Source organism: Fistularia commersonii, chromosome 21 (genome assembly GCF_037954325.1).
Source record: "Fistularia commersonii isolate RoL2024-O1a breed Wild chromosome 21, RoL_Fcom_v1.0, whole genome shotgun sequence".
Taxonomy (NCBI): Eukaryota; Metazoa; Chordata; class Actinopteri; order Syngnathiformes; family Fistulariidae; genus Fistularia; species Fistularia commersonii.
In genome coordinates this window covers 10,815,012-10,828,537 of record NC_141304.1, presented here as the reverse complement: position 1 = coordinate 10,828,537, position 13,526 = coordinate 10,815,012, and the positions used below count along the sequence as shown (strand labels likewise).

At 39.9% G+C, this 13,526-nt stretch overlaps 2 non-coding genes across 2 annotated transcripts; both read right to left on the bottom strand.

Moving 5' to 3' along the window:
- Positions 1-11,612: 11,612 nt before the first annotated feature.
- Positions 11,613-11,685, bottom strand: trnak-uuu (transfer RNA lysine (anticodon UUU)). The gene has a single exon. It is a non-coding gene; the product is annotated as a tRNA-Lys (tRNA).
- A 1,165-nt stretch (positions 11,686-12,850) lies between these two features.
- On the bottom strand, positions 12,851-12,923 carry trnak-uuu (transfer RNA lysine (anticodon UUU)). Its single transcript has one exon. It is a non-coding gene; the product is annotated as a tRNA-Lys (tRNA).
- Between the last annotated feature and the right edge of the window lie 603 nt (positions 12,924-13,526).

Here is a 13,526-nt window from a genome sequence, read left to right as displayed (position 1 = left end):
AGAACAGCTCCCCTGTTCCACCTTTTATTCCTTCTGTGGGCGGTGAATCATTGCTTTAAAAGCGACAAGTAAAACAGGCTTATGTTGGTCTACGGTGACTTTGCATTGGAGACAGCTTGTCAGTGCGTTTAGTCGAAAACACTGTGTGTTCTGTCTGCTGTGTGTTTATGATAGTGTGAGTCTCACTATGGAAACCTCAGCTATGATGTCATGTCTTGACACTGAAAGGCTGGTTTTATTGCATGACTGACAAGCCTGGGAGGGGAAGTGTGTGTCTGTGGAGTGTCTCTTCTGTAATGTTTTGCCAAGACAAAAAAAACAAAAAAAAAAACAAATTTAAGAGTAACAGCTGTATTTTCAATTTTCTGCCGGATCCTCCGTTTTATCCCTCCTGCCTCGGTCGCCTCTCTTGCCTTTCATTACAATCATTAGCGACTGTTCTTATGAAATACATTGAAATTCATCAAGGTATGAATCAAAACAATACATATCCTATGGAAAGTATAAGCTTCCAGTATACAGGCATGTACTCTGGTAACCTAGAAGGTATTATTAAATCGACCCAAGTGGTTTTATTGTGGTGTGATGATTGTTATTTTGTTGGCTTTGCACTTTACAAATGTCATTTGACCATGCTCATATAAATGTAAATGATAATGTATGATGGGAAATGTTTTAAACACACACACGCACACACACAATAGTTCTAATCCACAGGAGTACATTATTATCACAGGTAATTCTATGCCATGAAAAACAACTATTTCTCTCTCATTATGTCAAGGCAATCTAGCAACTAAGAGCTAACAAGAATCCCCAGATGTAAATGTTGTCTGAAAGCCGAGAACTGCTCTTTAACTAGTTTTACAAAAGCTTTGTTTTTCTTTTTCTGTACGTTTGTCATTTTGATAGTTTTAAATTATGAGATGTTTTTATACCTATTATCATTTTGGCTTGATTCTTCAACAGTGAAGAGAGGGGGGTAGCACTTTGGCATCGCGGCAAGGAGCTCCTGGGTTTGAGGCAGACTTAGTCCTTCTGTTCTGGTCTCTTTTCCTGCACCCCTCCCCCAAACAGTAGGCTTCTCAAAGAATATTAATTCATGTATTCAGTCATTGTCTCATCACTTATCCGGGACAGAGTTGTGGTGGCAGTTGACTGAGAAGGTCAAGCCTTTCTAGACCAACAGACTGGCACAGTGCTCTTCCGATAAGACCCAAAGGCATTTCTAGGCCAGATGGGATATGAATCCCTCCATTGTGTTCTTAGTTGACCAGAGGACCCCTCACCAAATGGACACGCCCAAACACCTCCAATGGGAGCCAACTATCCTGATCAGACATCCAAACTGTCTCACCTGACCATTCAGGACCTCAATCTTTCAGTCATGACCCAGAGTTCACCAACCTGGGCACGAGCTGAAACATTGATTAAATAGTATATTGAGAGATTCCCTTTCTGGCTCCATCCTCTCATCATGGTGATGCAGCACTTGAGACGCCACAGTGACTTTGCTGTCCGGTTCATGCCTACCCTCACATTTGAACAAGACTCCAAGGTACTTAATATTCTTCACTAGTGCCAGTACTTCGTTTTGTTTTTTTAGGTAAACACCGACAATGCCGGGCACCAGGTAGTCAAACGAGAAAGACAGGGAAGAACTTTGGGGCAAACAGCTGGATCTGAAGGACAACCAAACTTCAGCGAGGAGGTCCAGTCACCGACTACGAATAAGGTGCTATTTCTCCACCACATTGCTGTTCCAAGAAAAGGGACTCGCAGCTTCTGCAGCTCCAGTAACTGAAAGCTATAGCATCTGACAATGAAGACTTGGACACCAGTGATTCTCAGCAGATCCAGGAGCCTCAATAGCGTGATGCAGGACTCCCTTACCTGGATGGGAGCTGACCAGCCACCAGAGACCAGGACAACATACTCCCAGTTGTTCGCCTCTCACAACAGAAGCCACGGCTCAGGAAGAAGCGAGATGCATGACAGGGAAAAGAAGTGCAAAGCACAAAATCCCACGAGAGCTGGCATCAATATGATAATTTATACTTATACTAACGACAACAATAATTGTAGTAATATTTTTTCTTATATAAAACAAACACAACAATATTATTACTAATAATAATAATAATACTCAAGTTTTTTGCGGGGTTTTGTTGAGATAATTTCTGTGAATGTGTATACCTTTTTGAAATGATGTTCAGGAATTTATTGCTTTTTTTTCTATTATTTACATTTATTTATTTTTTAACTGAAATGTTTCTCTTAATCTCCTGACAATCCCAAGATGCTTTTCCAATATGGGTTTTGAACGTTACATGTTATGTTTCTGTATTGTCTGACATCGGGAAATTGTTATACACATATTTTCTTTTTCAAATAAAAGCTTCACAAAGTCCAGGTGAATTTTTTCCACTGTTGTATACTTGTATGTCTTGTTCACTTTAGGGGGAAATTGAAGTAATTGCATGATTTAATATTATTTATTCTCGATCAGATTATTTCATGATGGCTCAAGTCATTTGAGTAGTTTCTTACAATTTTTTAGATTATTTATGTCCCATTTAATTCTGACCTTTGAACGTCACGGTCAAAAAAGATCAGTCAATTGTTTAGCACCATGATGCTAAATAACTTGTTTAGGAATAGCACAAATTGTAACACTTGACATTGCTGCAGCCCTAATACCGATTTTAATTTATGACCAAGTGCTAAGATTTTTTTCCCACCAGGAGATGGTCAGTGGTGGTTCTCTAAACACACAAGGTTGATTTTTATTTTAAAAAGCATTGAATGTTAACCGTGGCCAACTGGCAAAGTCATTGTGGTGGTGAGTTACGTCTTACATACAGTATGCTGGACGCAGGGCTGATACCATGGGAACCTGGAAAAGGAAAGCAAAGAGCCCCATGTGGAATCAGAACAAAGCATGGTGATGTACCGCAGATGCGTGCCGATGCATACGCGTACATTTCGACAGCTCAAGAGGGAAGTGGAAAGACACAGTCTCAGTGATATAACACAGCGACTTGGATCCCAGTGAGCGTCTTACAGGCCAGGACGTAATTTTGGATTTTGATTTTTTTTTTTTTTGTTGCACGGCCGCTTGTGAGTAATTACAGACCTGATTGAAATGAACGGGGGCCCCTGACCCCGTCTCAGCTTGAGGTCTGCTGACATGCTGAATGTTGGCCATTTCAAACAGTTGCATAAAGCCTCCAATTTAACAAGAATGCACTGGCTCATTATGCTAACTACAGCAAACACATTAAGTATGCAGCCGATGCAACAAATATAGCACATCTGCGGTACCAACAGACGCTCAGCTGCATGATCGGGCAAGACAATCCAGTGAGAAGTTATTTATTCTGGTCAAATCACTGCGCAGATCGTTGTGAGTTTCACAGTAAGGACAATAACAATGTGGTGTTTGGCGCATAACATGTACCAATTTCACATTCACTGTGCAATGAAAGGACATGGTCAGCTGAAGCTATCTGGGTTTGTTTATTTAGGTCTTTCTCTGTTGGATATTTTATTTAGTCGTTTTTGGGTAACGGGTGTTTGAACCAATCATTTGTCAATCGAGATTGGCAACGGCGCTAAATCCACCCTGTGTACATGATAAGCCGTATAAATGACAAATGAATGAAAAATGAATGAATGAAGGCATGGATTCATGAATTTTCGCAGTAACTGACTGAGGTGTTAATATTCGTAGGGATTCCAGCATCATTGTCAGGATATGGGTTTCAACACCATCATAGTCAGTCCAACAAAACGATATTTAATTGCGTGCACGCATCTGCCTCATTTTCTGGCCCCTGCACCATCTGAGCCCCTCGGCAAGCGACGTGAATAATAACCCGGCTGAAACAAGCAACTACAGGGACGACATTCATCAAACAATTCATGTTCACCAACTTTCAGTAGCCTACATTTTTATATTCTAGGAGAGGGAACAAGCAGAGAGGGAAGTTGAGAACACGTACAGACAATATCAATTTGGTTGACTCAAATCTGTTCTTTTCTTTTGTGATTATGAGATACATTTGTCAAAACTTGACACAAATGAGTAAGGGAGGGGGTCTGTGTCTTGCATTATGACAGATGTGATATTATATAATGGGGATGTTTTCTAGACTCTACATGTCGTTCTAAACTCTTTTACTTTCCTGCAGGTTTATCTTCAAATTGACACTTTCACATTACCGGTCTTCAAACTCCGGAAACAAAAATATAAAAACTTTTCTCTGATGTCTTAGTCATTCCTGATATGATTTTTTTTTTTTTTTTTTAGCCTGCCACAACCTTGATTTTTCAATATATGGAAATAACATGCCGTTTCGTTATTTGTTGTTATAAGCCAGTTTCATGTCTCATGTGTTTTGTTCAATGGTCCCTTATAGTGCTTGCCAATGTTTTTCAGATGCCAGATACCAATTGTTCCGAATGACAGCGATTCTGAAAAATTTAAATTATCTTTTTTACTCCATGTTGGAGGCTCGATCATACCATGACAAATATACCCTTGAATAGTCAGATAATGTCATCTTTTGTGATCCAAGGAATTCAACTGAATACTTTATACTTGACACCATTACAGAGTACTTTATCATAATACTAATGTTATTAGTGTATAATTATTACTCATTCATTCATTATGTATAATTTATATTGCACAGGTTCAAAAGATGCTGGAACCAGGGGACGGGTTCAAAACTGGATGGGTTACCAGGGCAACGCACAGGGATATACAAAAATGTATTTTTTCATTCACACCCATGGAGAATTTAGAATTTTTGATTATTAAGTTGACAGTTTTTGGATCAACGGGGTCCCCAGCAGATGGAGAACATGCAGACGCTGTGCAGAAAGTCTCAAATCCGGAAGTTTCCTGTTCTGGCACAGTGCTGCAGCGGTTATTATGATTCTGATTGTGAAATTGATTGGGTTTATGATAATGATTGTGATTATTGTTTTTGGCACACATTCATTTTTGGATGTGTTTGTTGAAAACATTAATTCGTCTTGTCTCGCTATGCAGTGAATAATAAGAAGCGATCATTTTTGATCTTTCATGTGGCTGCATTTGGACTGATGCCCGTGAGCTTTCAGGGTCATCAGATATACTCGCGCTTTGTTAAATCAAAAAACATACCCTGTCATCATGGAAAAGCCCATTTGATTTCAAAGTGTTTCATCTCTCTCCACTGAAACTGCAGTTATCAATGAGGCAAGAAAAAAAGAAATAACCGAAGAACTAAGCCAAAGATCTGGCTTCCTATTTTTAAATGTCTTGCCAGACTCGCCGATTAACATACGGTCAGATACTAACACTATCCAATGGTTCACAAATGGTTTTCAATCCGATTTTCTATTACAAACTATTATTACAGTCAATCTTTTGTTTTCCCATCCAAATGTAATCATGTTAAGATCATCGCAATTTTGAAAAGGTTATTTTAAACCAACCAGAGAAAGTTAATCTAGCAAAAAGTTCAAGATCAAAATGTAAATACCAATAATGTTTATAATTCACAAAGATTAGTAATTGAACAAAAACTTCACAAAGATTGTTGGATTGAAGATTAATCACGTTTAAATCTCGATAAGAAAGACCTTTGGCTAAATAACAACGATCAAAGACTTTCATCAAGTTGATGGACTTCATATTGTTTGAAACTGTGAACAGCTTTGAATTTTTATGTAACTGCATATGCGGCCTTGGGGTCAAAGACCGCAGACCAACATTTTCTGACAATTAAAGGCACCTGAATATTAGTCAGAGTCACTAAATTTAAAAAGAAAAAAAACAAAACTAATGGGCCATACATATCTATAAGCCGCTAGTGTCCATTTACAACACAAGATATTGAGATACTGCATTTGTAACATGAGACATGTTACACAGAAAGATGTTTTTAGCTTTTAATTAAATATGTAATGTGTATATATATATATAAATAAACAAATACACACACAAACAAACAAACATATATATACATACATATGTGTGTGTATATATACACACACATATATGTATATATACACACACATATATGTATATACACACACACACACACACACACACACACACACACACACACACACACACACACACACACACACACACACACACACACACACACACACACACTTTCCTTTCGGCTTTTCCCTTCAGGAGTCACCTCAGTGGATCAACTTCCTCAATCTAACCCTATTCTCTGTATCCTCCTCTCTCACTCCAACTACCTTCATATCCTCTGACTACGTCCATAAATCTTCTCTCTGGTCTTCCTCTAGACCTCCTGCCTGGCAGCTCCACTTCCAGCATCCGTCTACCAATATATTCATCATCGCTCCTCTGTACATGACTGAACCATCTCAGTCTGGCTTCTCTGACCTTCTAAGATCAACTTTATTGATCCCCATAGGGGATATTCCTTTGTCACAGCAGCATAACATTTATAATGTCAAAAAAGGAAATAAATATGAATGTAAATATAAATAGAAACACAGAAGATGGAAGATCGTAAGACAAAAAAAAAAAAAATCCACAAATAAATAGACAGCAGATAACAACAACATCAGGGATGACAATGGGTAACATCAAGGAACAGTGAGGGTGAAAAATAAACAACAAGAACAAAACAACGATATAAAAAGTGTGACAAAAATAAATAGCAATGAATAAAATAAATAAACAAAAATAGGCAGGATGTGTGCGGGCTGGGACAAGCAAGGATAGGAGAGACAGCAGAGTTAGGACATGACATGAACGAGTGAGGTAGTGAATGGGGAAGGGTGGTGTGATTGTGGAATTGTGGAAACAGCACAGGAGAACTCAGACCCGTCAGAGTTGTGAGCCGTCCAAACTGTTGTTATACAGTCTGATGGCAGTCTGAAAGCCACGTCTGAAGCGTTCGGTTCTGCACCAGGGTGGGATGAACTGTTGGCTGAAGGATCTGGGCAAGGATTGTCCAGAATAGCTCCCAGTTTGTCCTTCACCCTCCCCACTGCCACCGATGTTTTCTCTCCAAAACATCTAACATGAGCTGCTCCTCTGATTCCTGATCCTGGGCCTTTCAGTCCCAGACTCTTGCCTTTTCTCTCTGCATCCTAACACACCTTCCACCTCTCCTTCTTTGACCTAAAGTAGCCCAGTTTCCATTGGTATCCTGTAGGTCATCAGCACTTACGGCAGTCGTTGTTAACCCAGGTCGTTGTTAACCCGGGCCTTGACCAATCTGGTATGAGATTATTAGGTTTGATTCGCACATTTGGTTTTGGCAAAGGTTTTACACAACCCTCTGCATTTACCCTCTGCAACCTCTGGCTCCTCTGACTCAGGGAGACACTGACCCGTGCCGACCTGAGGCTGCTATATATATATATATATATTTATGCATATGTATATATATATATATACACTGCTCAAAAAAATAAAGGGAACACTTAAAAAACACATCCTAGATCTAAATGAATGAAATATTCTTATGAAATACTTTGCTCTTTACACAGTTGAATGTGCTGACAACAAAATCACACAAAATGATCAATGGAAATCAATTGTATCAACCCATGGAGGTCTGGATTAGGAATCACACTCAAAATTAAAGTGTAAAAACAAACTCCAGGCTGATCCAACTTTGATGTAATGTCCTTAAAACAAGTCAAAATGAATTTGTGTTGCTTCCTGAGTGGACACTATGATTTCACAGAAGGGTGATTGACTTGGAGTTACAATGTGTTGTTCAAGTGTTTCCTTTATTTTTTTGAGCAGTATATATATATACACACACACACATACACGCACACACGCATTTTTTTTTTATTCATGGTATCAACAAATTCAGTGGGCTGTTCACATACTAAGATATATTATCATAATAAATTTGAATTTTATATTCGCCACGACTACACCCATGTACAGATTTAATGTGCTCCTTTATATCAGTGACAAATATTGACTCCAAACCGCAGCTTAAAAAATTTGAACTCAAAATACAAAAAAAATATCCTTCGCCTCTGTTGTAGAAAAAAAAAAACTCAAGTAACTGTGGTCTTATAATAACAACAACAATAATAGAAATGTTAATGACCTTCATTGTTCATCCACTTATTTTATCAGCAATGAACAAAGGAGGAGGCAAACTGCCCAGTCAGCACACAGCTTGCAGAGCACACAGAAATATGACATTTATTTATATCACCAACTAATTTTGCCCCTTATTTGTTACGGCCTGGAAGTGAACACCCAGCTGCTGTTTTCTCAGAGCTATATGGGTCTGTTGAGAAAATGTACGTGTTTTTTCTGGAAACACTGAAGAAAAACAAATTTCTGGTCTGACCTGCTTATTCTGTAACTCCTGTCCTGCACCAGAAGTCCTTTCACAACAAACTGGGGACATTGATTATTTTGTGGGTGTGTTTAAGTGGTGTAGTTGGAGGCCGGAGTCAATCCCTGTGCGGTACAAAATATTCATTCAGTGCCTATCATTAGAAAAACTTTCTTGTAACAACAAGAACTGCAACAGGTAGGCCCAATCTTACTCAAAAATGTAGCTACCTTACAATTAGTGTTACCATGAAAACAATTTCCTGTCAATTATTATTATTATTACAAAATATATTACATATTTCATGTCACCATGGGATTGTGAGGTTGTGAAATATAATGAAATAAAACAAGGTTGTCATTTTTTTAAGAGCCAGCGTCTGCGCAGCTCTTGATAGTCCGTAAATTTTTTAAACTAAAATCTTGAGAAAAAAATGGAAAAATTAACAGCATTGACAGTTTGGACTTAAATGACAACGGGACTAGAAAAGGGAGAACTTCCATAATGGGCTATTTTCCAGAAATCCAATGGCTATTGCTGTGTGCTGCAGAGCTGAGAGAAGGTAGTGTTACTTACTGTGAGGTAGCTGGGATGCTTGTTTTTGCTGTGGCAATTCCTGGAATTGAGGAGGTATAGTGGGGACAACTGCAAAAATTTAGAAAATGAATTATGTTGGAGTTAATGTGGCATTTTTTTTATTTTTGTAGATGTGTACATATATATATATATATATATATATATATATATATATATATATATATATATATGAGAATGTTAGCATGGTGCGACAAACTCCAAGTTCAGAGTGTGGATTCAAAAGTACTGACAGCCACATGTGGCCTGGATGCAGGTGCTGCAGCAGGTATTTGATATCTATATATTGATTTATTTACCTATAAATGCATATCTGACAGCAACTTTGTCTCTTTGCACATATGACCCATCACTGCTATTTAACTTGCACTGCCATATAACTGCTGCTATTCACTCCGGTTAATACCATCACCTGCACCTTATCTATCTGCACTTTACTGCAAATCAACTCTAGATGCTGTAAGCTGATGCCTATTTCAATTAAAATTTCGCTCTGTAGAGCGTGTGCTGCGTACAGAATTACAATAAAGTCTGTAAGTCTGAGGTAAAAGCATACAAGGTGCCCTTGTGATGAATTTAAAGGGCTAGTCATGAAAAACAGTTCCTCGGCGGACATATTCAATTGTATTTTTGGCCGAGAAAATCTCACAAATCTCTAATCTCACCTCTGCAATAACCGAAACATGTGTCTGTTTTATATCTGAAGAAGATGAGAAAAGACACAGTCGGCAGTCCCTGCTACAAATAACAAGCTAACCAAGACAGCAAAAAAAGAGCCACTGAGAGAAAGAAGTTCTTTGAGTGAAATTTGCTCAAGCTCAACAATACATATCCACCAGATAGCTTGCCACTTTCCTTTGACTTTGTAATGCATCAGAAGCAAACAACAAATGACATCAAGTTGCATTTACATAGAGTGGACGTCAATGTATCAGTACACTATACATTTCAGTGGTGCTCACATTCTGCAAAGTATAAGTCTGACAAGTCCATTAAACCTTCTTCCACATTTTGTTTCCAGTTTAAAAAAAAAAAAGTGGGACCCTCAAACCATAATCTCACAGACAAGGTACACTTCCACCCAATCTTTGACCTGTGGCTCCATCCAAGAAGTTGGTCTGGGGCTTCCAGGGTAAATCACAAACATCATTAGCATGAGTCCTGAAGTAAACCCTGACAGAAAAAAAGAGCTGCTTTCTACTTGGTGATTGATGAATCAGTAGGGACATTTAGAGACCGAGCACCAGGCAACCTGTGAAAAGGGGGCTTTACGCCTCGGAATATAGTAGCACTAAAGTTCTGCTGGGGCTCATGAAAGGGGAATAGATGGCTGCGGAACAAGCAATGGGTATTTCATTACCTCGGCGGAAGCCGTGTTTAACTTACAAATATTAGATTTGTGCCAAATTGGTTGAGCCAAATTGTATATTTGCATTCTGCATTTGTCAAGCTGTCAAGGTTGTCGGGAAATGTGGTGAGTAACAAGAAATATGATATCTTCATGTTTGTTTTTGAGAGCAAATGTAAAGTTGTTTTTTTTTAAGTGGCCTAATTCAGACTTATCCTAAGACGGTAACCTTGGAGCATTTCCCCGGTCTTCATCATGCAAACAGACTGAGCAGTGAGATGAATTTGTGATTGAAAATGACTCAAGTTTTGTTTTAATGGACACATACTTTTTTTCTTACCTCCGTTTGTTTTGTTGAACTGAATGTCCAGGACTAGACTGGGCAGGAAAGATGCTCTTGCTCTTTGTGAGTGTAGAAACAGGGAATCAAGTAGAACATCAGCAAGCTGAGGCCTGTCCGTACTCAAAAGTGTTCTTGCTTCTAGGGGTGGTTTTGAAGGTCTTGCAGCTTGATCTTGACTTATCATCTGGCCTGAAGCTTTCTTTTCTGCCAGCTGAGGCAGTGAAGAAGTATGAAAAATGGCATACAAACACAGGCACATGGCTAGTAGCTCTTGGAAAGAGATGTCCAAATGTTGTCGATAGAGATTGTACAACATCTATCGTAAAAGATGCCGTTGCATCAATCGTAAAAGATGCCGAAACCTTTGTAACAAACGCACAAGAGCCAACCGACGTCATTGTCGGCACTGCGTTGTTACTTCAATCGGAATCCTCCAACAATTAGCACATGTGCTGTCGGGGGCAGGGCCTATGAGGACTTTCCCAGAGTTCTGCAGTGGAGTTTTTGGCTAAATTTGAAACATCATGGCCAGAAAGAATTTTCAGCTTCTTATTTTCTCCCCCCCTTGAGGGAAAGAATGCAGTGCTCCTGAAGTATATAGAGGCCTTAAGCAATGCTGGTGGGAACGCAAAACAATGGCAGATAAAGTTAGAGCTCCTTGAGTAAGGTTTGGTGGAAAAGACAGTGGTGGTGGTCCACCCAAGCAGGACCTTGAACTCTGGTCCCTCAGATTAAAAGTTGGATGACCTACCTACTACACTATCCAGGTTCCAGAAGACCACACCATTGTCTTGACACAGATCAACAAGTCTGGAATTGTCTTGTCAAGGAATCTGGACTTGATGTTTCTTCACTCAAAATTGCACCAGTTACTCCTTTTTGGACACAGAACAGAAGCAACCAACCGAAACTGATAATTCCAAGATGCTTCCTCATACAACAGCAGCTAAAACACAACAGCGCTGCAAATCTGCGCCCGAACAGGGACTTGAACCCTGGACCCTCAGATTAAAAGTCTGATGCTCTACCGACTGAGCTATCCGGGCTCTGGAAGGCTGATCCATTGTCTTAAAACGGATCAACAAGTATGGGACTGTCAAAATCCTATCAAAATCTTCTTGTCGTGGGAACTGGACTTAAATTTTCTTCACTTCAACTGAGGAAGCCTCTTAAATGAGAGGTGAATATCTTCAAGTGATGAAATTCATGTTGAGTTGCCATGACATTTACCTGACCTGGATGACTGGAAACCTCCACAGACTTAGGAATTGTTGGATGTCTTCACATTGGACCTGGGATTGGTTGGCAGCTGGTAGAGGATTATCCTCTTTTCTTATCCATTGTCAGGGGAGACTGGCTGTGGTCTCACTGTCACATGAAGGACATGCAGTCTTGACAATGCCTGAATGAATGATAAGCAGAAGAATGGTGCCTTCCATGCTAAACATCCTATCACCAGTTTTGGGTTTGCAATCTCAGTATTTACGCATATTTAAGCTATCGTCATTCAGAAACAGAAAATACCTACTGAGGTGCTGCATACAACATCCCTTTTTCTGGAGAAGACAACTAAAGAAGAACAATACAAATGTGAGTGAATTAATTCAAGATTCAGTTGAATGACAGTCTTATTTTTGATGTCCACCGTGAAGCAGATAGTTTGGTCGCCAAATAAGTAATAATAATATAAATTAAAGTAGAGTAACTGCTCTCCCGCATTGAGAGGAGTCAGAGGAGGTGGCTCGGGCATCTGGTCCGGAGGCCTCCTGGACGCCTCCCAGGGGAGGTATTCCAAGCATGTCCATCTGGGAGGAGGCCACGGGGAATACCTCAGACACGCTGGAGAGGCTGTGTCTCCAGGCTGGCCTGGGAACACCTTGGGGTCCCCCCCGAAGAGCTGGACCATGTGGCTGGGGAGTGGGAAGTCTGGGCCTCTCTGTTCCGGCTGCTGGCCCCAGGACCCAACTGTAGAGAAGCAGCAGAAGACGAATGGATGGATGAAGATCCACGATAAAACAGAGAAGGTTGCCATGCATATCTGGAGCAAGCGATCTCATCTACTGCAAAGTGGTAACTTCGCAACATTGCTACACTAACCACTCCAACCACAAACTTGTGAAATTGCGGATCACGTAAACTCAGTTTATTTGACAATCAAACCCAACAGAGCTTAAAAGCTGAGCATCACACACCTCGGAGGAACTGATACTCCGCCCGAACAGGGACTTGAACCCTGGACCCTCAGATTAAAAGTCTGATGCTCTACCGACTGAGCTATCCGGGCTCTGAGAGGGGGTCCCATTGTTTAAATTTTGATTGCTTGCAAAAAGGGAACTTATCATTTGGATGTTTTCTGCATAGCCTTTGCAATCACAGGTTAGACCCTGTTTCTTGGCCATTGTTTGACGAGACTCGCCTGACCAGGACATGCAGAATAAGCGGTGTAGACGGTGAATGAAAGAAGGATTGGTTCTAAATACACTAGGGACGGGAGACTACCTTTATGAATACACAAAGTTTGATTCTTAAAACTTGTAAATCATAATGTACTGATAACAGTCAGTTGATTAGTTGCAAAACTCACAGTCAAATATTTCATGGTTCTATATGGACACTGGTGTTGCTAAGTTCTAATGAATTCGTGAGGGTTCACTTTCAGCGGTGCCACGGTCAGTAATCAAATCTTATTGTGGCAAACTTTTCTTCTCCGTGTTGCATGTCTCATCTGAGAAGCTTCTTCTAATTAAACAGATATGTAGCTGTTCGATATATAGCTGCTCATGTTGGTCCAAGCTGCTATGTTAATGAGTGAGTTGTTTTGCAGCAACAGGTTTGAATGGGGTTGTTATGTTAATTTGTGTGCCAATATGTGTGTGTCGTTTGGAAA